The 22,784-nt window shown below is 42.0% G+C and overlaps 1 protein-coding gene and 1 pseudogene across 8 annotated transcripts in view; one reads left to right on the forward strand and one right to left on the reverse strand.

Moving 5' to 3' along the window:
* The window catches only part of LOC147427760 (uncharacterized), a 109,961-nt gene that overhangs the window by 69,181 nt on the left and 17,996 nt on the right, over positions 1-22,784 (reverse strand). The gene's annotated exons all lie outside the window — the stretch shown is intronic.
* On the forward strand, positions 3,593-6,607 carry LOC147427761 (uncharacterized; annotated as a pseudogene).

Below are 22,784 nucleotides of genomic sequence, written 5' to 3' on the forward strand. Positions count from 1 at the left end.
GGAGATAAAGAAAGATTGTTCAGATCTTGAAATGTCTCCATTCCTTGGAGTAAAACTACTCAATGGTGACTCCTAGTTGTTGGAGCCTGTGGCCTTTGCTCAAAAATTGGTGAAGGTTGATTATGAAGGAGTGACAATGACAAAAGCAGGGTGGGTGGAGCTTCAAGACGACACTCCAAGTGAGAACTTTATAGACTTATATATTGAGGGCTTTAAGAAAGTCAATCAATATTTAGGTAAATTGAGCAGCACAAAGAAGAATAAGAAGCGAAAGAATGAAGACACAGGTACAGCAAATCAATCTAAGACGCTCAAGGAGAGTCAGACTCCCTCACTTGGAGAAAATAGTGGAAATGTGGCCGAAGAAAATCTTTCAGTTATACCCTTACAGACTCAAGAAGCAGGAGATTCTAGTGGACTTGCAACCCTAACAGTTGGAACCCCCTCAGTGGCAGTGGTTGGGGACTCAGCATCCTTAGCTGTGTTGGACTCTATTATACAGCCCAAAGAAAAAGATCTTGATAAAGAAGTTGCCAAAACTTCTAAGAGTGCGCTAGATGGATACGTCGGAATTAATCACTATTTTAAATTTGGTGTACAATTTACCCAATTGATCCCAGTTGAGCAATGCAACCTTGCACCAGATGGCTATAGATGCAGACCATTGTCAGATGTATATGTGAAATATCTCTTGAAGCAATTTGCAGGGCACTCTAGGCAAGTCTCCAGTGCAGCAGACTTTATGCCGTATAACCCAATTACAAAAATACCTTTACAAATAGCTGAAGTGCATGGAGACAAGCTATCAACATACCACTATTGGATTCTAGTTGGTCAGCATTCCATCATAGCGGCTAGAGCTCTTTTGCGTAACAACAGCACTAAGTATGCTTTGAGAAAAAAGTTCTACAAGTTTAGAACTGCAAGGATAGTGGTAGACGCTCCGAAAGAGGTTGCTGTTCGAATTTCCAAAATGGAGAACATGGAGAGAATAACAGCAATCAAACACCAGCCTTATGTGGAGGTCTTGAAGCATGGTCGTAGTCTTACATCTAGTGGTTGGAGTGCTGCCCAATTTGGTAAACTAACTGATGGAGTATGTGGGGAAGCACAAAACATGTTTGTGAAGGCTGTATTTTGGGTAAGATGTAGCGCTCTAAGTTTCCAAAGGATGGTTCAGTTCGGGCCACATGCAGGTTGCAGCTTGTTCATAGTGATGTTTGTGGGCCCATGCAAACTCCGTCCTTGGGCAATTACCTGTACTTCGTGACTTTCATTGATGATTACTCTAGGCATGCATGGGTATTTCCGCTTAAAGCGATGTCCGAAGTTTTTATGTGCTTCAAACAATTTCTGGCTATGGCTGAAAATGTCTCGAAATGTACTATGGGCACCCTCCGTTCCGATCGAGGGGAGGAGTATATGTCTCATGAATTTAATGCATTTCTGGCTAGTCGTGGGATAAAACACCAATGTACAGTGCCTTATACACCTCAGCAAAATGGTGTTGCTGAGAGCAAAAACAAGTCACTGACGGAAATGGCACGATGTATGGTCAAAAGTCAAGCTTTGCCGCATTCTTTTTGGCTTGAGGCCATCATGTGTGCCACTTATATACTTAACAGGTGTCCTACGAAAGCTTTGCAGTCTATTACTCCATATGAAGCATGGCATGATAGAAAGCCTTCTATTGAGCACATGCGTGTTTTTGGTTGTTTGGCATATGCTTTGGTGCCACAAGTGCAGAGCAAAAAATTGGATGATAAGGCTGTCAAATGTATTTTTGTTGGTTATAGTGCTAAAATCAAAGGTTACAGGTTGTATCATCCGCAAACAAAACGTATTCTGGTTTCTTGGGATGTAGTGTTTGTGGAAGATTCTGTTCAACCCTTGCTGTCATGTACTAGAGACAGTAATGTAAGCTCACAGGACATTTATGACACTTTGTTGCCTCTTTTCGGTGTTGGAAATACGAATGTAAGTTCCAATGAGGCAAATGTACAGCCTATGGGGGTTTCTGAAAATGTTCTAGATCAGCCTATTACTGATGCAGATGTACATGATGTACTTGATGAGGAAAGGGCTGAAAATGAGAAGGCTAGAGGTATGCCAAAACGGCTGGTGCACACTTTGCGTGACAGTAAATTGGATGCACCTTTGTCTAGTCGTACTCGTTCAGGCTCTCGCCATGCATCTTATGCATCAGATTGTTATGCTTTAGCTATGTCTAGCTTCAATGATGTTGAGGAGCCTCTGTCTTTTGATGAAGCACAGAATTCAGAAAATTGGATGGCTGCCATGCAATCAGAATATGATGCACTTATAGAAAATGACACATGGACTTTATGTGATTTGCCTCCTGGCAAAAAGGCCATTGGTACGAAGTGGGTTTACAAGTTGAAACGCAAGCTGGATGGTGAGATCGATCGCCATAAGGCTCGACTTGTTGCAAAGGGTTATGCACAGCAAAAAGGCATTGATTATGAATAGACTTTTGCTCCCACTTGTCGTATGACTACTGTGTGTTTTTTATGTGCATTGGCAGCTCATTTGGGTTGGGATGTACATCAATCAGACATTGTTACTGCTTTCTTGAATGGTGACATATTTGAGGAAGTTTATGTAACGCAGCCTCGCGGTTTTGTCATAAAAGGACAAGAGGACAAAGTGTGCAAATGTAACAAGGCTTTGTAGGGGTTGAAGCAATCTCCTCGTGCTTGGTATGAGAAAGCTGACACTCATTTGGTCAAACAAGGCTTTTGTAAGAGTCCAACAGAAAGCACATTGTATGTAAAGCGTGAGGGTGATGTACTTCTCATTGTGGTTCTTTATGTTGATGATTTGTTGATCACTGGACCAAATGGGAGACATATTGCTGAATTTAAGACTGATTTGAATGCTACTTTCAAGCAGGGTTGTCCACGTCCGTCGAACGGAACGATCCGTCCGTTCCGTCCCGTCCGGGTTCCGTCCAATAAAAAAAATGACCATTGACAGACTTTTTTGATCGTTTTTACACCGGTTTTGTAGCGCCACGTGCTGGCAGTGTTTGAACGCTAAAACTTGAACGTTGGGGGCCTTGGAGCCTTGGCCCTTGGGGCATCATAAGCCAATGCGCCATCCCACCCCCAACATCCACACACACACACAAATGTCAAAGCCACATGGGCCATGGCCATGGCACATGGAATTTGAATTTTGAAGCATGCTCTCTCTTTAACTCTTCTCCCTCTCTCCTCAAAACCTATATAAGGTTGCCCACCCTCTCTTCTTCTCCATATATCCCTCAAGCTCTCTCATTCATCTCCTTCCCTACTCAAGCTCTCTCAAGCTCTCTCCATTCATCAAGGGCCAAGGCTTCAAGCTTTGGCACTCCATCAGGCTTCTAGCTCCCTTCATCTCCTTCAAGCTCTCCATTATTCCTTCAAGCTCTCCTCATCTCCTTCAAGCTCTCCATTGTTCCTTCAAGCTTCCTTCATCTCCTTCAAGCTCTCCATTATTCCTTAAGCTCCCTTCATCTCCATCCATCTCCTTCAAGCTCTCCATTACTCTAAAGTTCTCTCATCACTCTCCATCCCTCAAGCTCTCCATAATGCCGCCCGCTCTTCATGAAGCCTTCAACAAGCATTGCCGCTACTTTGAAAGGGTGAAGAACAAACGAAATGTTTGCAAATGGTATTGCAAATATTGCCCGAAGACCATGACCTCAGGCTCCACCCGCCTTATCATCCACTTGACCAAGATGGGAGGGGAAGCGGGTCCTTGTCCGAATATCCCCGACGACATTCTCCAAGAGTGCAAAGCAAAGTATCTCCCCTTGAAGATGCACAAGGGGGTTGCAAAGGCATCGGAGGAGGTGGTTTCGCCCGACCATGATCTCTCCGATTCGGGAGAGGATGCTTCTCCATCAATGTCCGTTGCATCCGGCGCCGCTACCATGGCCTCCACCGAGGGTGGTAGCGTCTCAAAGAAGAGCAAAAGAAGTCATGGTGGGCGGCCTCCAAAGCAAGCTACTCTTGCACAAACGGTGGGTGGAACTTCCGGTCCATTGTCTTTCCTCAAAGAGAGGCAACGACAAGCGGAGATAGAGATTGCACGCACCATCATTGAGTGCAATCTCTCTTTTCATATTCTTCGCACGGATCGTTGGAAACGCATGGTGAAGGCTATTGCCGCGGTTGGTCCATGTGAAGGGTGGACGGGAGTGTCATACCATGCCATGCGCACCAAGAAGCTTGATGAAGAGAGGGCACGAATCGACAAGTCTCTTGACCCCGTGCGTGCCGGATGGGTAAAGTATGGTTGCTCTATTCTCACCGATGGATGGAGTGACCGCAAGAAGAGGGGAATCATTAATATCCTTGTCTCATGCCCTCTTGGCACCTACTTCTTGCGAGCGGTTGATGCGGGAGCAAGGGGGAAAAAGGTCACGAGTGCCTTCATTTACCGCCACATTCGTCAAGCCATAAAAGAGGTAAAAAAATTTATTCCACTCTCAAGTATCTACTATTTTCAATTTTGTCTTTTGCCTTGGCTCTTCTCACTTTCCCTTCTTTCTCCGTATGTAGATCGGTCCAAGCAACATCATTCAAGTAATCACCGACAATGCCTCCAATTGTGCTTCCATGGCCAAAAAGCTAGAGCCGGAGTATCCACACATAGTATGGATTCCATGTGCATCACATTGCATTGACCTCCTCTTGGAGGACATTGGCGACCTACCTTGGGTGAAGGACATTCTATCCCAAGCCCTCTCCATCGTCAACTTCATCAACAAAAAGGTGAGAGTACTTGCGATATATCGCACTTACTCTGGCTTGGAGTTGAAGAAGCCTTCCGCCACACGCTTTGCCGCTATGTGGCTCCTCCTTGAGCGCCTCTATGATGTGCAAACCAACTTGCAAAAGACAATGGTCTCGGATGAGTTCAAAGCATGGATTGAAGAAGAGACCCAATCATCCCAACAAGATGCAAAGGCCATCCAACGGCTTTGCTTGAAGGAGGAGTTTTGGCAAGAGGTCAAGGGTCTTGTCATGGTGGTATTGCCATTGTATAAGGTGCTTCGGATGACCGACATGGAAGGGTCTACCATAGGTCTCCTTTACCACTTCATGGAGGAGGCTTACAAGGAGATTGAGAGATCCACCATTCTTGATGGAGCACCCGATGGTTCACGGTAAACATTTCACCTTATGATTTATGTACATTGTAAGTTGTCTTTTTTCCATCTAAGGTTCTACCCTTCCATGCTTGACTATCTTTCTCTCTCTCTTTGTAGTGATGTGTTGGAGGACTCTCCAAAGAGAGATGACATTCTCTTCCTTGTTAAAAAGCGGTGGGATTGGATGAGGCGACCAATCCATGGCTTTGCTGCCCTCTTGCATCCGGCTTTCAAAAAGCCATCCATCTTTGCGGATCAAGCACTTCAAGAGGAGCGCGACAAGTACCTTCCAAAGATACTCAATGAAGAACACCACGGAGAGTTTATCCAAGAGCTCATCAACTATGGAGACCAAAGAGGCACGGCATTCGCTTCCTCGGTGTGTTGGAAGAGGGATTCGTTAGTGAAGCCTCTTTTTTGGTGGGAATGTTTTGGCTATCAATTGCCTCACCTTCAAAGGGTGGCATTGAGGGTTCTTGGACAGGTATATCATATATATTAATAATTATACATAATACCATACCATAAATTATAAATTTATAATCTCAATCATGTCATCATTTGACATTCATCATTCATGTGACATAAGTCACCTCTCAATTCCCACAATTCAAATCTCATGCCTCTCTTCTATCATCTATGTAATCTAGGATTGCTCATCGGGTGCATGTAAGCGGAATTGGTCGGCGTATTCTCTTATACACACCAAGATCCGCAACAAGCTTTCTACGAAGCAATTGGAGCGGCTTATCTATTGTCGCTCCAATTTACGCATGTTGAGGTCCATGCATGAGATGCCAATGGCTAGGCAGGTAATTGAGTTGGCTACATCATACTCTTTATTTATGCTTTCACATGTATGATGTAATATGTATGATGTATCATGTGCTCATATTTTTGGCATGCCAAATTGCTAACTCCATTAATCTTCTTGCATGTTGTAAATGACAAATAGGTGAATGTAGATGAATGCAAGCTCTCCATTGAGACTCTTAAGAGTCTCAACAAAGATCGCGATCCAGAGGAGGAGCAAATATTTCGAGACCTCTACTTGGAGTTGGTGATCGCCGTGTCTCTCGCACACGGTCCCACAAGAAGGTGGTTGTGCGAGCTTTGGCAACTACAGGTAGAGGAGCTTCCACTTTGGTTGCTCGTGGGAGTGGAAGAGCATCGATACGGACACCCAGGACCTATGTGCGGCGAGGCTCGCATAGCGGATCTGCTATGGAGGACACCACTTTGGAGAATGTTTCCATTTCTAGGCCTGCGGATCCTAGAGAGCCAGAGTTTGATGATGAGGGCAACATCCTTAGTGAGGGAGATTATGGTCTTGCATCTAGTGCATCTGATGCAAGTAGTGATGAGGATGATGCAGCTACCTCTAGCTCAAGCTCTAGCTCAATCTCGGACCACAACTCCGGTGATGAGAGCGATATGAGCACTTAGAACTCTCTCTCTTTATGCTTTAAAGTTTGCACCCATGGGCCATGAGACTATGAGTTGTGTCACTACTTTTTGTCACTTGTATCTCTCGAGCCTCGACTCTCTACTTATGTAATGAATTATGAAATCAAATGCAATCATGATCATCTTTTTTCGAACATTGCCGTTTCCAATGTCCATGGCCAAATCTTTAATGTTCTTACTTGTAAGACATCTCCCTTAAGTTGTATGTACTTAATACTACGTAGTTACTCATAATAGAGTAAAAGCTCTGAAAAATATATGATTTATATTTTTGCATCGTACGTTACTTCAACGTACGTCTAATTTTTTTTAGTTCGATTAGTACCGCACGTCTTCGTACGTGTAACCATCGTACGTGACCGTACGTGTCAACTATGCTTTCAAGATGAAAGATTTGGGTTGTTGCATCATTACTTGGGTATACAGTTTAAGAAGTGTGATGGTGGTATTGCCTTGTGTCAGAAAAGTTACATAGAGACATTGCTATGTAAGTTTGGACTTGAGGATTGCAAACCTATAGCCACTCCCATGGAAACAGGTTTGAAGTTGAGTCTACATGATGCTGGCGATCCTGTTGATGTCACTCTTTATCAAACTGCTGTTGCCTGCCTCATTTATGTATGCAACACGAGGCCGGATATTCAGTTTGCAGTCTCACAGGTCAACAGATTTATGCATAGCCCAGGGTCTAAGCATTGGCAGGTTGTCAAGATGATTTTCCACTACCTTAGTGGCAATTTACATCTTGGCTTGTTTTATCCCAAGGGGGGATCATTGCCGCCAGACTTACATGCTTTTTCGAACTCAGATTGGGCTGGTTGTTTTGACACGCGAGTGTCCACAAGTGGTTTTTGTTTCATGCTTGGCAGTTCATGTATATCATGGTTGAGCAAGAAGCAACCTACTGTGGCCACTTTAAATTGTGAGGCTGAGTACAGGGCAGTCTTCAAAGCTACGGTTGAGTGTGTATGGCTCAGACTCCTTATGGCTGATTTGGGTGTTGGACAAGACACTACCAACACTATCTACACTGACAGTCAGAGCGCATTGGCAATTGCGAGGAACCCAGTTTTCCATGCTCGCACAATGCACATTGAGGTGCATTACCACTATGTCAGGGAGAGGCTCTCAGCAGGAGAGATCAGCTTGGCTTATGTGCCAACACAGGACAACCTTGCAAATCTTTTCACAAAGGCATTGTCTCGTAGAAGCTTGAAGCTTTCCGCAAAGCTTTGGGCTTACTCCCGTTTGTGGACTGATTATGTCCTTAGGGCATGGCACTTCCCTTTACTCATGTGCCAGCTCTCGTTCACCGCATCACTCTAGGGGGATTTGTTACCATATACATGCGGTAGTGATGTATGTGAGCACACTAGGACTGTCGGGGCATTTTTCCCTCTTTAGGAGGTTTTTTTCCCCCGAGCATTGTATATACGCCCATCACTCTAGGGCTATCTATCTTTCCATTTGCACACTAAGTAAAACACTCTCTATTGTGTGCCTTGAGCTTCCTTTGTCTTCTCCAAGCTGTGTGTGTTTCTTTGCAACCCTAATTCCAACAACTTGGTCTCTAGGCTTATTCTGTGATGAAAAACATGTCTGTGAGCTCAGATATGAGTTTTGACCTTTAATTTGGCACTTAAAACATCATACATATATGATGTCTTTTGCGAAAAAATGAAGTGACTTTTATTCCAAAGACTATTTATCATTCAAGCAACTGTCAAAAAAATTTAGAATTCATTTTGAACACTTTTGATGCAAGTTATGATCAATAGAAGCATGAACCTTGCCCAATTTCTATCTTCTGGCACCGTTTAGCTCAAATGTGCTCCACCCAGATCTGGCCCTGTCATCTGTCGATGGGCATCTGGACGTTTCAAAGATCCAAAAGTCAAGTATCATTCTATTCAAAGAGAACTGCTTGCAGGAGTAAATTCAGTTTTAGCTTTCCGCCTATTTTTGATGGGAATCCCATTTACACTTCGCAGTGACCTTAAGCACTTTCGAAAGCTTTTAGAAGAAAAAAATGCTAGAAAAGTGGGTAACACCCGCATTTTTCGATGGTCTTACAAACTCACTCACTTTGATATTTCCTATGAATATGTGCGAGGTCATAAGAATAATATCGCTGATTTACTCTCGCGAATCAAAAAAGGGGAAGAATGATAGTGACAACTCAACTCCTCACTTGACAGCTCAACTCCTCCACTTTCGGCGGCATCTACTTTCGGCAGAAATCCTTATGTCCATACCAATAATGACCACTTCCTTTCTTTTATAACAGTTGTACACCTTTTACCTTTTTGGACAATCTGTATTACACCTACCCACTTTATGTGGCACACTGAGACAGCTGTATCCCACTAAGACAACTGTATCCCACTATCAATAATTTATGCAATATCTTTCCACGCGTCGAAGAACGCCCAACCTTCCTCATGTATATAAGAAAGGGTTTTCGTTTGTAGAAGGGCGTCGTTGATAAGCCTTCTATCTAGTGTTCTGAGAAGCTCTGTTGTATTAGCCGTCACTAGCCTTCACCTTGTAACCCTGTTCTATCCATGAAAGCAATATAAGCAGCAGTTACCAATTTTCCATCTTGCTCACCTGTGTTAGTAAGGTCTGTTAATCGTGTGTGTTCATCTGGTATTAATCATCTGCGCTTCATCTCTGCTAAGAAGAGTATTCTTCTTTTATTTTGTCTGTGTTTGAGTATTCCTGTGTATTCCGCTATCTAATTGGTATCAGAGCCAGTTGTCCATCATTGCTGCATGAAAGTTAATGGTAATAATTTCTTCTCTTACCAAGTAACTTATCCGATAAGCCAGAGCATTATCATTGAAATTAAGTAAAGCTTAATAGTCGCAGTCGCTTAGGCAAGGTGCCATTTAGACGTTGACGTTTCAGAAGCTTACTCTAAGAATTTCAATTCGAGCTCGGCTAACAAGTTACACCCGAAGAAACCTCTACCTCCCAAACTTCCTTCAACAATGGCCATGATTATCTCTTCATTCAAGAAGAGCTACTCACATACAGTATCGAAGTAGAGGAATCTACTCTTCAAGCCAGATGGAGTTTACCAGCTATGACTGCTAAACAGGTATATAGGCACAACAAACTCTTTTCTTTGTCAGCAAATACTTTGTACCATGAGACTCATGGAAAGCTTAGCATCAAGGACAGTGATAATGATGATCATGTCATCCATCTGTTCGAAGAGCTATCAGAATTCAGAGAAAAGGCTTTATAAAGAAACCACCAGTTTGTGCATATAGGGTACATAGTAGTAGGCATAATACCTCTCTTCCGTAAGGGACTTAATGTGTCATGTATAGGAGCTTTACTAGACACTAGACACAACAACTTGAATGATCAAACAATCAGCATCCTACAAGGAAGCCTGTCCAATGGTCCTATATATATAGAATGCTTCCCTAATTTCCCTTGCAACCTATCTGATAGATACTTCAATGAGGTAGTATCTTTGTTGATCAAGACAAATGGTCTTGATATGAAGAATACTGCTGATCATCTGCAGATAGCCTATAGGATGATTTTTCGCACAGTGAATACATGCATCCCTTCTGTCTACAATCCTGGATATTTACAGGATTCAAAATCATCCAAAGGACAGAATATAGTTATGAAAGTAGATGAAACTACTTTGGATACTCTACTTGAAATGGTAGAATGGCAGGAAGTCCAATTTCCTGTTGAATGGAATTAAATATTTCCAAGACTCTTATGAATGAAGTTCATCACCCTGAACCTATGAAGATTGAGCGTTTGGGCTCAACAGACCGGTACAAAGTTCTGGGAAAATCGAAGTCTAGGCAAGAACTTGCTTCTGTTCTTGCTCCACCGCAATATCAGACTGCATCAACTAGTTCTGCAGTGTCTTCAAGTAAAGGTCGTCAAAAGCTAATATGCATACATCTAGAGACCTACAAAGATTTTGAAGGTCTGTTCAGATGCAAGCTTTGCAACCGAATAATTGCCACTGACTTCGCCATCAATGGAATTGAATGTCTCACCAAGGAGGCAATCAATGATAAAGATATGCCGACCAGTCGACCATACATCTTGTCTTCTCCGAATTCAAGGTTGCAACCACTCGACCTGTCATCACTTTTGGTGGCACTAGTAAAGACAAAAAATTCCCACAGGAAGGTTCGGCGTTCTACGATGCGTGGAAAGATATTGCAGATATTATTGATAGTGGGATACCGCTGTCTTAGTTGGATACAACTGTCTCAATGCGCCACATAAAGTGGGTAGGTGTAATACTGATTGTCCAAAAAGGTAAAAGGTGTACAACTGTTATAAAAGAAAGGAAGTGGTCATTATTGGTATGGACATAAGGATTTCTGCTGAAAGTAGATGCCGCCGAAAGGGGAGGAGTTGAGCTGTCAAGTGAGGAGTTGAGTTGTCACTATCATTCTTCCCCTTTTTTGATTCGCGAGAGTAAATCAGCGATATTATTCTTATGACCTGGCACATATTCATAGGAAATATCAAAGTCACTAAGTTTGTAAGACCATCGAAAAATGCGGGTGTTACCCACTTTTCCAGCATTTTTTTCTTCTAAAAACTTCCAAAGTGCTTAAGGTCATTGCGAAGTGTAAATGGGATTCCCATAAAAAATAGGCGGAAAGATAAAACTGAATTTACTCCTACAAGCAGTTCTCTTTGAATAGAATGATACTTGACCTCTGGATCTTTGAAACATCCAGATGCCCATCGACAGATGATAGGGCCATTTTCTGTTTCCTCACATAGGATACCACCACAAGCTTCTTCAGATGCGTCTGAGTATACCACTAAGGGTTTGTCAGAGGAAATTTGTAGAGGCGGTAAATGGCTGCAGACCTTCTTTATTTGTTGAACTGTCTTTGTCATTTGGTCAGTCCAAAAGAACTGAGTGTTGCGTTCTAGTTCCTTAAAGATAAGCAAATCTTTAGCCAGATAAGGATACTGGGGAGCTATCCATTGCAAGCAGCCAACAAACGACTGAAGCTGCTTCTTTTCAGTAATAACCTCAGGAAAACTTTGTAGCTTGTTAAGGACATGAGGTTGCATTTTAATACATCCTGAGAAAATTTCCACTCCCAGAAAAGCTACCTGAGATTGACAAAGCTCAATCTTCTTTAAGCTCAGAACAAGTCCAGTGTTTAAATGTTTGACATGGCTATTGACATCTTTGGAATATACCAAAATATCGTCAATATACAAAAGTAGGAATTCTTTGCAATCTGCAAAAATGATTTCAATCCTCTCTTGGCAAAGAGAAGTAGCAGGTTTAATGCCCATGGGCAGAACATTCCACTCAAACATTCCTTGTGGCACTATAAAACTTCTTTTGTGCGTGTCAGCTCGATGTATTTTAAATTGCCAAAAACCACTTTTAAGATCAAATTTAGAAAATATTTTACAGCTCTTGATTCTTCGAAGCAGATCGTCCTTGAGAGGTAGAGGAAACCTGTGTGGCTCAAGCCAATCGTTAATCGGCTTGTAATTGATTACAAGTCGCTTCTTTCCTCTTTTCTATTCAGAGTGATTGTTGGCATAAAATGCCTGGCACGCAAAAGCATTGTTACTTGGAGAAATTAATCCATTCTTTAGCAACTGTCCAATCTCTTCATTGCAGAGTTTGGTGTCTTCTAAAGACATGCCTGGATGGGTACCTTTCAGTCCTGCAGTAGGAGGGTTCCCGAGGAGAGACACCCAGTACTCTTCTCTATCCCAAAATTCCAATGGGTTGTCACTAGAGTGTAGTGTAAGCAATTCTCTGATTGCTTCCAGTTCATTGGCATACTTACTTCGTTCTGATAGAAACCATTGCTGAAATCTTTCTTCTTTCTCAGGATTAGGGAGAGTTGGAATCATCACTTCTTAAAGAAGAGCACCGCGAGGTTTAGTGCTTACCTGATGAGGAATATCCCGAACAAAAAATTGTATAGAGAGATCAAGTAAAACTGAGAAAGGTGTTATCTGAGAAACTAGATCTGCTCCATGAGTAAGATCAGTATTTGGATGAGGATGCAGATATAGGGTAATAAGAAACTTCACTGTCCCAATGGCAATCTTACAAGACACAACCTTTTGAATTCGGCCTCCGGTATTATTGGCATAAGAAACTGTGATACCAGAAGGTAGTAATTCAACTAAGTGAGGTGGAACCAAGGCTTGGTTAATATAGGACATAACCGATCCGGAATCCCATAATGCATCAACATGAAATGATGGGATGTGAGGAAATTTAATCCAAACCTCAGAGTAGAATGCCCTCTTGAATTTGGTGTCAAAATGGATGACATCACAAACATTGATAATGTGATCAGGTACCCATTCACTAATGGGCTCAGTAGCAACCTGATTCACAGCTACTAAGTCATTAAGATTACTGGCAATAGCATAGGTCTGATCCAGTTTGGCTTCAATAGAGGCTAACTGAGATTCCATGGAGGTTAAGCGCTGGCTTAATCCTTTACATTCTAGAAGCACATTTTGGATAGCATCTAAGATAGCCTTATCATTCTTACTGCATACCTGTATGAATTCTGCTGCATACTCCATAGGCGAATGGCGAGGGACAGTAGTAGCAGAAGGCTCCATAGGTGGTTGTTGAGGGACAGAAGTAGAGGCGGATGCGTATGCAGTAGCCCTGGTTGGTTGCTTAGTAGAAGATGGTTAGCTTCCAAAATCAGATCGTTGATTCATTTGTTGCTTCCATTCGGGTTGATTGACTATGTGAGCAGTTTGTTCGACCATACTTCTAAATAAAGGCAATGGATGATACCTTTTTTGTTCCTTCTTTGACAGATTCATTTTCATAGGCCTAGAATCTTTTTGCCATGTATCTAATTCTTTACTTGTACTGGTTGTAACTTCTTCTGTAGAAGAAGAATCATACCTGGCAGACTTGGAAAAAGGATAAGGTTTCCTTATCATGTTAGACATTTTAGTGAAGCTGTCATTAGCTAGGCTGTCGTCGGAAAAAACAGGTTCTTCAGTAGGGGTGGACTCTTGACTCGATTCTTCCGTAGAAGAGTCGGATTCATCCGAGTCATATAATGAGTATTGCCTGATAAGGAAGTCCTTCTTCTGTAGAACATTGCAGTAGACGACTTCATACTCATACATGTCTTTTAAAACAGCATTCCCAAATTTTTTCTTCCTCTTTGGGCAGTTAGGAGCTATGTGACCAGGTTTACCATAAATGTAGCATTTAACCTGCTATCTTTCTTCTTTATTGAGCTTTCTCTTCTTTCTAACTACCTTGAACTTTTTGCCAAACTTATTTCGATGTAGTTTGACTTTACACTTGCATTCTTCAACCTGCCTGCATCCGAGCTGTTGGGCTTTGGTTTCCTTGGTGCAGAAGTTGGAGTTGAATCCTTTGACTTGTTTGATGTCACGCTTGACTCTCAATCGAGCACATTCAAGATCAGTAACTTCATTGATAAAAGAATTGATTTGGGCAAGGGAGATGTTTTCATCAATATGCAATCCAACAGCTTTAATTATTTCCTTAATCAAATTTGCAAAAGATTCAGGAAAAGAATTTACATAGTATTGCTTGTACTCAGTCTTAAAGTAGCCACCTGGAAACTAGTACATCAACTAGGTCATATGCTGCTGATATTTCTTTACCTGAGTAAGATCGCAAATCTTACTTCGGAAAAAGACTTCTCTGTTGCGATCTTGAATCTTAGTGGTAGATCCTAAAAACTGCATGACCAGCGCAACAAAGAACAAAGATATTACATTATCAATGTTTTTTCTGCCTTCGCGTCCTCCCTGCATAATGTAGGTTTTACTTTCAACAGTCAAATCGTCCCACCATGCTCTCAACATACCTTGAAATCCGGCCACAATCATAGAGCCTTTCAACAGTCAAATCGTCCCACCATGCTCTCAACATACCTTGAAATAGGTCTATGTCAAGAATGGTCATATCCCCAATCTTACTTACCCCTTTTAAGTTAGTAGAGGAAGAGGTAGGCGATTCTACCTTCATCTTTCCGGTCTCTCTACTGACAGGGTTCATAATTTTGGTTTCTTCATCAGTGTTGATATCTGATTCATCGTCAGAAGAAGCCGTCAGGTCTGGAAATATATGTGGTATCTGCACATCTATCTCATCTAACTCTATGTCATCATATTTGACACAAGAGTCATCTTGTAGGACAATCCAATCAATATCCTCGGGCAAAATGTTACGAATTTCTTCACTTAGTTGCTGCCTTTGTGCCCATGTCTGTACCTGTGCATTTTCCCCCCAACGAAAATTAGGATCAAAGACATCAGCGAGATCCTCGTCAATAAATGGAGACATGTGAGGTGGAAATTGAGCGACAGATTCAATTGCTAGCTCCTGTTGAACTGCAAAGAACATTCGTGGGAATGTTTTGTCTTTATATATATATATATATATATATATATATATATATATATATATATATATATATATATATATATATATATATATATCTACACATACATACATACATACATATATATATACACATACATACACACACACACACACACACATATTATATATATATATATATATATATATACACACACACACACACATATATACACATACACACATACATACATACATATACATACATAGATACATACATACACACACACACACACATATATATATATATATATACATATACATATGTATGTGTGTGTGTATATGTATATATATATACACATATATATATATATATGTGTGTGTGTGTGTGTGTGTGTGTGTGTGTGTGTGTGTAGAGAGAGAGAGAGAGAGAGAGAGAGAGAGAGAGAGAGAGAGAGAAGAAGAAGAAGAAGATTGTTTAAATGTCATAGGAAACTATCCCAAGAGACCTTAAAGATCTATCCGACGAGGAGAGTTAAACTCAAGATCTCTTATGAGAGAGAGAGAGAGAGAGAGAGAGAGAGAGAGAGAGATCGTTGTTTCTGCTGCTCTTTCTAGCCAAACAGAGAGTGCCTTGTTTCTAGTGCTTTAAGTGGGCTGCCCACTTAATATGTTGGCTGCCCACTTATTAATTAGGCAGCCAGACAACTTTTAAAAAGGTGTGAGCCTATTCGGTAAAACTCATAAGTTGAAAATGAACGCTTACACAAACACTCCCCAGGCATCCTTGGATGCAGCCTCATGCACAAATGCAATGCAGCCATAGACCCCTCGCCGAGAAAGCATCTGCTTTCCCAGAGAGTACTCAAAAACATTCTAGTTTTATTCAAAGCTTCTTAGAACGCATCTTTATTCATGTGCTTACATCTTTACACGTAATTCTTACCCAATTCGGATTTCCTCCTCAAACCAACGGAGTGTTCCCTATCTAATGCTCCCGTCAGCCATCCTCTTACGCATAAGGAATACCCGTTACCCACTCTCTCCCACCGAGCTTACGGAATAACTGGATTCTCATCAAGCTCTTGCTTACATACAGCAATTTGACACCGCTTACTCTAGGGTAAGCTTTCCACCCTACTTCTGAACAAGAAAGCACCGAAAATGTTAGTAAAGTTTATAGATGAAACGGGCCAGTACACAGTAGAGGGCGGTACTAATTAAATTACCTATTAATTTCACACAAGGGATTGAGAAGAAGAGAGAGCACAGATGCGTCCAATAACTAGATTGTCATTGCGCACACAAAGACCGCCACCTTGTAGGCCCCAAAGATTAGCACCCCATTAGGTATTTCTTTATTCTATTGAAAACAAACGATCTAAACACTTAGACCAAACTCCCACCAAGCAGTCCAAACGTGTCAACTAAAATTGCAGGTTTTGGACCTGGTTTTGGCAACATGACAGTGCCAAAATCTCTGTAGGTCAAAAGTACAAGTCTAGGATGGATTCCATTGCATTTTAGAAGCTTTCCGGTGAGCTCTAAGTAAATTTCAGCATGATGTAAATTCTTCTTTTGGTCACTAACAGATGCTCAAATTCTTGTATAGCCATCCCAAGGCTTCCCCGAAGCTTTCCAAGTGTTATCTTGCACTTTAGGTGCGAAACCCTAAATCTACAAATAAACACAACAAGCAAAAAATCTCTGTTTTGGATTGCTTTGAGCGAAGCAAACAAGTCTCTGAGTGTATCAAGAGCTCACGCACACAACAAGACACTTCCCCTTTGATTGGACGGGTTTATGGTTCAGTTTCCTAACCCCTCTCAACTTACAAAATTGTCAAACTTCCTACGTGGCCCAAATTCCATTTAGGCGCAGACACTTCCATACTCATCATAATTCAAGGTTAACTGGCCGGACCAGTCACTGACTGACTGACCGACCTTGAATCCTGATGTGTGAAACACCCGTTTGGTTTCAACCATTTCACATTGGCCATGCAATGTCCACTTGCACCTTTTCAAGGGTTCCGGGGAAAAACAAGCTAAACTATATATATATATATATAATGCACATCTAAAGAAGGCAACTAGAAAAATACACCTCCTGGTGACATAAGAAATTGTTTACTTCGGCATGGTTGACCGAGGAGTACGAAACAGGATGTCATCACTGCATGGACCTATCTGAGGATGACGAAAGATGATACTTGAGCAATATATCTAGATGAATCCAAGATTAGCCCAGATTCTCCTTTAAAGGAAAGTGCAAGGTATAGACCCATGGTAGTCACCCACAAGACAATATAACCATCAGCTCCATCATGTATAGTATTGACTAAATACCACGACATCCCCACTAATGCCGTCAGTGCCCAATAGTGGGTGTAGAACTAGGTACTAACATATGCTCCCAAACACAACACACACCACACGCACATGCACATGAGCATACATCAACACAAAGTTTAGCATACTGAGTTTTTGTCAAGACTCCGAAGATCAAGGACAGACTCAACCATAATGAAGCCTAGCACTAAAACTAAAAAGAAGCATTAAATCGGAAGAATTAGCACAAAAATAGGTAGTTGATAGGGCATACGCACCACATAAGATAGAAAGAATTAGCACAATATCGACTGGTCATAACTGGGACGAAAACTTCACAATGTCAAGTCTACATGTCCGCTATACGACTACAAAATATACCTAGATGAATCCAACATTAGCCCAGATTTACCTTTAAAGGAAAGTGCAAGGTATAGAACCATGGTAGTCACCCACAAGACAATATAGCCATCAACTCCATCATGTATAGTATTATACCATGACATCCCCACTAACGTCGTCAGTGCCCAATAGTGGGTGTAGAATTAGGTACTAACAAATGCTCCCAAACACACAACACACCACATGCTCACACACATGAGCATACATCAACACAAAGTTCAACGTTCTGAGTGTCTTGACAAGACTCCACAGATCAAGGGCAGACTCAGCCATAATGAATCCTATCACTAAAAGAAGCATTAAATCGAAAGAATTAGCACAAAAATGAGATAGTTAATAGGGCATATGCACCACAAAAGATGGAAAGAATTAGCAATATATTGTGAACAATTTTGGAACACCTTTTTGCTAGTTGCTTCTTTTCGGAAGATTCTTTTTCTGGAGCAGATGGAGTGGATTTGTTGCAGCGTACTGAAAGTGATCCGACGGTACTCTTTGAAGCAAAAGTCCAAGAGCATTCAAAAGCTCTTGGAATAGGCAGAGAACGGATTTTCCATGCATTCAAGCATCTTGACTTACCCAACGGACAAGCCATTGTCCAAGTCAACGTGAAAGGCGTCTACAAAGGAGAAAAAAGAAGTGCAGGAAAGAAAAGAAATCCACAAGGCCCAAATTGAAAAAAAGCCAGCGTACTGAGTACTTCGAAGAGGGCAAGTATTATGGTTGTGGTGTAGAAGAACATATCTTCGCGAAGTGTGCAAAGAAAGAACCAAAGGTACCTAATGGTTCATCAAAGAGTTTCGAAGTTTCAAAATGATGTGCCAGTGGACAAGGAGGCAGAGCAGCTACCAACAAGTCCCAAGGCACAAGAAAAAGAACAGAACTTAGAAGCGTAAGCAAGGTTCACCGATAATTTGGTCAAGAACAGGAACTGTCCGGCTCTAGATGCAAAGTGGATGGAGGAGGACTTCGAAGATTCTCCTCAATTTTAGAGTTGTACCTTGAGGATTTTGAATTTTTAGAAGTGTCTATTTCTAAGTGCACATCGAATCAACGATTGAATCTGGTGCGGTGTGTGCTGAACAAGGGAAGCCACTCCACTCCTGTCACATTTTACCTAGATTGAAAAAAGTCACTACTTTCTCTATGAGATTTATTAATAGGCTAACAATGCTCCACGGAATGCCTTAATGAAAAGATGTAAATTGAATTGGAAATTTCCTAGAATGAGCTTGTTTACATGTTCTTCTTCATGTGTGTATTGTTATGAACAGATGGAATGTTTACAACATTTTGTTTCATGATTCATCTCATGAATTTACTGCATCTAGATATCTACTAGCGATCGGTGAGATTTCTATCTAGATAAGATGACTGGATATTGATCTTAGTGCATCAAGAGTTCCAAAAGGATGAGATGGCTAGACAGTGATCTAGGTGCATCAAGAGTTCTGGACTAACTGAGATGACTAGATTGAATGTTTGCACCTTAGTGTTCAATGTGAGCTAAGTCTCTCATTTGTGATATACATGCTCTATGGAATGTATTGTCTTGTTTGGGATGGTCATTGGCATGTTTGCTTGAAATGTGAGAAAGGATATGAATTTGATAGTGAAAGGATTTAGTGAATCAAGACATCCGTGAAAAGATTAGCACAGTTTGCATGTGACTGCTAAATAAGTTAAAATGATCATGATTTGTATCTGGGATCTCAACGGAAAATGTGATGTGATTGTTCAAGGACGGGTGTCTTTGTCAAGTGCTAGATGTGTGCACGAGATTGCATGAGAGCATAGAGTCAGTGTCTACTGAGCTAGTTTCTGGCCTTTGTCTATTTGCAATCGAGGGCGATTACTTTTCTTTCAAGAGGGGGTTATGTCACAAGTGTGATGATGTGGCAATCAAAAACTAGCTTGCGTAAAAGACCGTTCGGTGTGACCACCAAAGAATAATGCAGTCAAAAACCAGCTAACGTTGACCCATGCTAATGTGGCAACCGAAACACACGAACAAGTTGTGACGTGGCTGTATGGATCAGCGCACATTGCGGGCTGATTGTTGCTGACGTGGAAGATTGTACGGATGGGCAGATTTTTGCGCCAGCCTCGACTTATGCTTTGAAGAGCAAAGCTTTTAGACTGTTATGCTTTTTTGGGCACCTAGCTTTTACGGCCCGTGTTTTGTTTATAAGAAACCCAAGGCTCCATTCTCTGGCATAGCAGCAATGGATGCTTGCAAAGAGAGAAAGTCCCTCGGAAACTGTACTTTGAGAACAAGCAATAAATAAAGAAATATCCAAACGGGTGTCATAGACTTTGGGGCCACTGCATCTAGAAGCAGAACTCTGTCGCTTCGTGTCAACTCTCTCTCTCTCTCTCTCTCTCTCTCTCTCTCTCTCTCTCTCTCTCTCTCTTTGTGTGTGTGTGTGTGTGCGCACGCGTGCGCGTGTGTGTTCAAGTTGTTTTGAAGTACTGGAAGTTTGTTCTAGTCTATCCTTTTCAGTTGGCAGGTTGTGCCCTTCTGTTACAATCAGAATGCCACAGATCCCGATTTTGTAGACACCTTTGACCAGATACAAAGTGGATAGACACTTGCAAGTTAAACTATCAAGGAAGGTTATTTGATGAGGAAAATCGTGTGTTGTGTCACAACAAAAACCGTGTTGCATGTGACACGAGATTTAAGAGAGAAGGTATTGACGAAGTGCCATAATCCTCCTTTTGTTGAGCATCGGAGAGTACCTTGAAAGGGGTGGAAAAGTATTTCTACTAGCCTCAGCTCAAGAAGGATGAGGAGGAGTTTGTACACCCTTGTTTGTGTGACAAAATGATAGGACTCCTACACGGTTTACCTGTTCTAGACCAACCTTTGGAGAGTGTAGGAAAGAATCTTGAGATGGCCAACTCAGTGATTTTGGACTTGTTGAAGTCTTATATCTCTGATCACGACTCAGTGGGAGAAGTATTTGCCTTAGGTGGAGTTTGCTTACAACACTCTTCACGCGTCTACGAGGAAGGCGCCGGTAGCGATTGTTGAGGGTGTCAGAAAGGCTCCACCGATTCACAACAAAACCCTAATTGGTGTCCTACACACTCGAAAACAAGGTAGAAGCAGACCAAGAATGCCCTAGTGCGCCCTAGAGAAACCCCGTGTATTATTGGAGTTTTGATGGTCATTTCCTTTTTTTTTCCCTCTAGATCTTGTGAGAGGGATTGTTTGTGATTGTGCTTGACCTTCTGAGGCTTTTGTAAAGTCTAGGACATCATAAGAAATTTTCCCCTCATTGTGTCCGCTGGGCCACTTCTAGCCTTTTTTATGGACGCTCTATTTTTATGCTTTTGACCCTTCACGTTTCCATTAAATTTAACATGGGTTAACTTGAGATGTAGATCAGGCATTTTTGTTACTTCCCTATATACGGAGAAGGGGGGTACCCCATTCTGGCATATGATGTGTGCATAGCTTTGTATTCTCTTGTTAGCAGATTGCTCCGCAATGCTTGTCCGCACTCTCTCTCTCTCTCTCTCTCTCTCTCTCTCTCTCTCTCTCTCTCTCTCTCTCTCTCTCTCTCGTGTTCCCTTGTCACCTCGCCCTCTTGCTACACTCACGTGGTATATCTCTCTCTCGTGTTCCCTTGTCACCACGCCCTCTTGCTACACTCACGTGGTATCAAAGCCTCAGCTTGACAATGCCTAGTGGATCCGGAGCATGAGTGGCAGCTGTTAGAGGCTGTGCTTTTCAGCCAGAAGTAGGACAGCACCAATTGTGTTTTCGTAGGGGAGAGCACCTATGTACCAGAATTTTTGCTTCAAGACAAGCTCATTTGTCTCTTTTGTGATTTTACCATAAGAATACCATTGTGTACCCTGCGTTTTTCAGCTGGTTTTTGACCCAGAAGTGTTGCTGATTTTCAGCGTGGAGTTGGACAAGATCTAAGCTGCATTTTGTTGCAAAGAAGCCTTGAGTACCCTGCATTTCTCGGCCGGTTTGTGACCAAGGAGTGTTGCTGATTTTCAGCAAGGAGTTGGACAAGATCTGGGCTGTGTTTCAAAGATCTGTAAGGTATTTTCAATGCGGCGATTCGTCGTACAGGGTATCTTTGCAGATTTCAGCCTGCCAGTAGAGGCTTTTTTGCGACAAGGGGAAACTGATTTTCGACTGATTTCAGCCAGTGTACCTGCCCTTGCTGAGGAGATTGGAGATCCCTCTTGACGGGAGGTTGCTTTCAGCCTTGGATCCCTGTTTACACCAGATCTGGGCTGCGTTTTTGTTGTGAAGAGAAAACTTGTGTACCATGTGTTTCTCGGCCGGTTTTTGACCGTGGAGTGTTGCTGATTTTCAGCAGGGAATTGGACAAGATCTGGGCTGCGTTTTGAAGATCAGAAGGTATTTTAATGTGACGGATCATCATATAAGGTACCTTCGCAGATTTCAGCCAACCAGTTGAGACTTTTGTGCGCCAAAGGGGGCTGATTTTGGACCATTTTCAGCCTGTGTACCTACCCTTGGTGAGGATATTGGAGATCCCTCTTGACAGAAGGTTTCTTTCAGCCTTGAATCCCGATTTGCACCTATCTACAGTGGACATTCTCTTCTGCCTGGCAATGGAGAGTCAATGTTGTTGTACACCCACAAAGACATGCTTGTTCGACCTTGCATTGTGATTGCATGGTACACACTTGGTTCATCTACCTTACCTAGAAAGACTTGCACATGGATAGAACTCTTATCAAATTTCTTTCTCAGCACCAAGCTCAGGCTACTCTTTGAGGGCATCTAATACATAGTTTGGGAGAGTCTCCAACCAAAACTCCATCGTCGTGTCATCTCTGTCTCAGTTTATTAAACTGTTTTTAAGTGTTAAAGTATTACCAACTATGAAGTTTACAGTTACCTCTGTGATTCTGTCCGATCACTTGCCGGAAGTGATTACAATGGTATAAGAGCACAACTTGCTCCCTTGCCCTCTGCAAACCGAAGCACGATCCTATCGACATGGACAGAGCACTAGGAGATCAAACTGCTGAAGGAGGGAATCCACCGAGC

Source organism: Adiantum capillus-veneris, chromosome 23, assembly GCF_014529385.1.
Source record: "Adiantum capillus-veneris isolate H3 chromosome 23, ASM1452938v2, whole genome shotgun sequence".
NCBI lineage: Eukaryota > Viridiplantae > Streptophyta > Polypodiopsida > Polypodiales > Pteridaceae > Adiantum > Adiantum capillus-veneris.